The following is a 3768-nucleotide window of genomic DNA, read 5'->3' on the forward strand; positions in this document are numbered from 1 at the left end:
GAACTTCGAACGCCGTAACTCCTCCGTTCGAGCTCCAATCGCCGCACCGTTTATGGCCACGTGTTTACCGCATCGAGCTCTACATTTCTACCGGAACAATTTCAAAGGTAACATGCTATTTTATCTCAGCCTCTTCATCCCTAATTTTTGGATAATTTTGTGGAGATGTTGAATTTCTTTCTTCTTTGATATTTTAGGATCCAATTGGCTTGAGAAAAATATTTACTCTTGCTTATGTGAAGCATGGGTAAGGTGAGGATACCATAATTTTATTTTAATTTTACTAAATTTGAGCTTTGAGTATTAAATTGGGTATATATGTGTGATAAATGTGTATTAGGTGGTGAATAAATAATTGGAGCTTGAAATTGTGAATACTGGAAATTGGAGGAAGTGGATTAATTGAGGTTTTGAGGACTGTGTTCTTTTAAGAAAATTGTCTTGGAATAATACTTGGGAATCGGCTAAGGTATGGTTTAGGTTTCTTGCATTTAATATATAATGTTCTGTGAAAACTTAGGCTAGATGACCATAGGATAAGTTGGAATGCAGGTGTATGTTTAATGTTTAGTAATTTGTCGATGAATATATTTGGTTGAAGTTTATTGGATAATTAAAAGCCTAGGATTTGTGAACTATGATTCTTAGTTGAATTTTGGTTGTTGGATTTGAATATTGTATGAGTTTAATTGTTGATCTGAGGTAGATTTATTGTGGTGATTGTTATGATGATGAGGAAGGGTATGTTGAATTAAAAAGAATGCAGGTTTGGACCCGAAAAGGGTGGTAAAGTCCGAGTTTTAGAGAAGATGCTGCCGAAATTTTATAAAAATTAGAGATTTTATTTAGATGATTATTTAAAAAGATTTAGATTCAAAGGTTATATGGTTTGATTTTGAGTTATTAAGAAAATAAGCATGTTTTAAGTTTGATTCATTAAGAAAAGAATGAATTATGTTCTGAATTGGAACTATTGATGGACAGAATGGGAGGTGTGATAATGAAGGATAAGGATTGAATATGATTGATGTATGATGATGAATGAGATGTGATTGAGAATGATGTGGATGTTGATGAATTATAATTGAATTATTTATATGGCTTATGCATTTGAATAATCTGAGATACGAGATTCCCTGGATAAAGTACCATGGCTTATGCATTTGAATAATCTGAGATACGAGATTCCCTGGATAAAGTACCATGGCTTGCCACCACGTGTACCAGGTTGAAAACTCGATACTCTGTTGACCCTATGACGTAAGTGTGACCGGGCACTATATAAATTCCTGGGAATGTTACCCCCATTGAGCAATATTGATTATTTGAGAAAAAGCTATGCATATACTCTTGGGGATACACGTCGGGGGACAGTCTAAGGACAATTCAGACTTGTCGGGTTGGCTGGATAACCGACAGATAAGCCTCATCAGCCAGGACAGGCATGCATCATATGCATATTACTTGAATTACTTGCTTGTGCTTTAATTGGGTGTGCCTAAATGCACTTGCCATGTTAAATGTGTATTTGTTACATGCAGTATTTGTAACCTTCTTGTGCTTGTCTTTATCTGTTTATATGTCTGTGAAATGCATGATGGAGTTGGAGGTATGTAGGAATGACAGAATGGGATTCAGATTTAAGGTTAAGTTAAGTTAGGTTTAAATATCCTTAGAAAACCACCTTTTATGGCTCTTTTTTAATACTTTAAGCTCTATAATATGAGTGTCGGCATTCTAGGATTGCCTTTGGCATTTCCAAGACCTTATATATTATGTGTGTGGCACCTTTACCATACTGAGAACCTCCGGTTCTCATCCCATACTATGTTGTTGTTTTTCAGATGCAGGTCGAGAGGCATCTCGTTAGGCGTCTGGACCCTTGAACCAAAGTGGTTACTGGGCTATTTTGTTGTACAGTGATGTATATGTATGTACTTAGCTTTCTCTCCGCATAATTTATTCTTTTTGATCCTCTTAGAGGTTTAAGGAGAGGCAGGATTGTGTATATGTACTTTTAGGTTTTGGATATGTATGTACATATGTGTAAATATTCACCGGCCAGTCTTGACATCGCAGGTTGAGTTAGGAGCTTGTTATTTTGTATCTTTGGTACTATATTCCTACTTCTATTATCATATGTTCAATAGTTATGATTTCCTTAGCACGCAAGTTATCTCGTTCCTTGGGCGTTGCGCTTTTATTTCACGATTTTTGTTTCCTCTATTCTTCAAGGCTTCTAGCATATTATAATTCTTCTGCTATTATATGTACTCATTTTATTTTAGAGGTCTTAATACCACACCACCTCTGTTTTACGACTTAAGCGTAAAGCTTAGTTTGGTAGGGTGTTACATTACCGAGAAACTTTACTTTACTCTTCCAAAACTCACATTTAGATAACTTAGCATACAACTTCCTGTCTCTTAGAATTTGCAGCACAGTTCGCAAGTGATTAGCATGCTCCTCTTCAGTCTTAGAATAAACAACAATGTCATCAATAAAGACAATAACAAACTTGTCCTGATACGGTCGGAAAATCCTGTTCATATAATCCATAAATACTGTCAGGATATTAGTTAACCCAAAAGACATTATTGTATACTCATAATGACCATAACGTGTCCTGAAAGCAGTGATGAATTGGGAGCGACCAACTTCAGTGACAGAGATCAGGAGTTTTCTAGGTTTGGCGGAATATTATCGCAGATTCATTAAGGAATTATCACAGCTCGCCTTACCTTTAACTAAACTGACTAGGAAGGTTACGCCTTTTATCTGGACTCTGGAGTGTGAGGAGAGTTTTCAAGCACTGAAGCACAGGTTGACTACTGCACCCGTGTTGGTATTGCTTGAACCAAGTGAACCATTTGAAGTGTACTGTGATGCATCGCTGAAGGGCTTGGGGTGTGTTCTAATGCAGCACCAGAATGTTGTAGCATACGCCTCACGGCAGTTAAGGCCGCATGAAATGAACTACTCGACACATGATTTGGAACTTGTTGCTGTTGTGTTTGCTTTAAAGATCTGGAGGCACTACCTCTATGGCGTTAAGTTTCATATTTTCTCAGACCATAAGAGTTTGAAGTATCTTTTTGAGCAGAAAGAGTTGAATATGCGTCAGAGGAGGTGGATGGAGCTTCTGAAAGATTATGATTTTGAATTTAATTATCATCCAGGAAAAGCGAACATTGTGGCGGACACCTTAAGTCAGAAGTCTTTATATACAGCTTGGATGATGCTACAGGAGGAAGAGTTACTGAAGGCATTTCAAGGTTTGAATTTGGGAGTTGGAGAAGAATCTGGAATTTTGTGTTTGAGTCAGTTGCAGATTTCAAGTGATTTTAAATCAAAACTTCTGAAGGCTGATCAAGATAGTGAAGCGTTACGTAAAATATTACCAGCAGTTGAATAGGAGAAACAGTGGAGAGTGTCAGAAGGACAGAATGGTTTGTGGAAGTTCAAGAACCGGATTGTTGTGCCAGATATTGGAGACATGCGACAGAGAATCTTGAAGGAAGCTCATAACAGCGGATTTTTAATCCATCCAGGGAGCACTAAAATGTACCAAGATCTGAAAGCGATGTTCTGGTGGCCAGGTATGAAGAATGATGTGGCACTGCATGTATCTAAATGTTTAACGTGTCAGAAAGTTAAGATTGAGCATCAGAGACCATCAGGGACCCTTCAGCCTTTAGAGATTGCACAATGGAAATGGGAGAGTATCGCAATGGATTTTGTGATAGGTTTGCCTAGAACCTGGTCTGG

The sequence above is a fragment of the Arachis ipaensis genome, chromosome B1, assembly GCF_059453495.1.
Source record: "Arachis ipaensis isolate K30076 ecotype BB chromosome B1, ASM5945349v1, whole genome shotgun sequence".
Classification (NCBI taxonomy): Eukaryota; Viridiplantae; Streptophyta; class Magnoliopsida; order Fabales; family Fabaceae; genus Arachis; species Arachis ipaensis.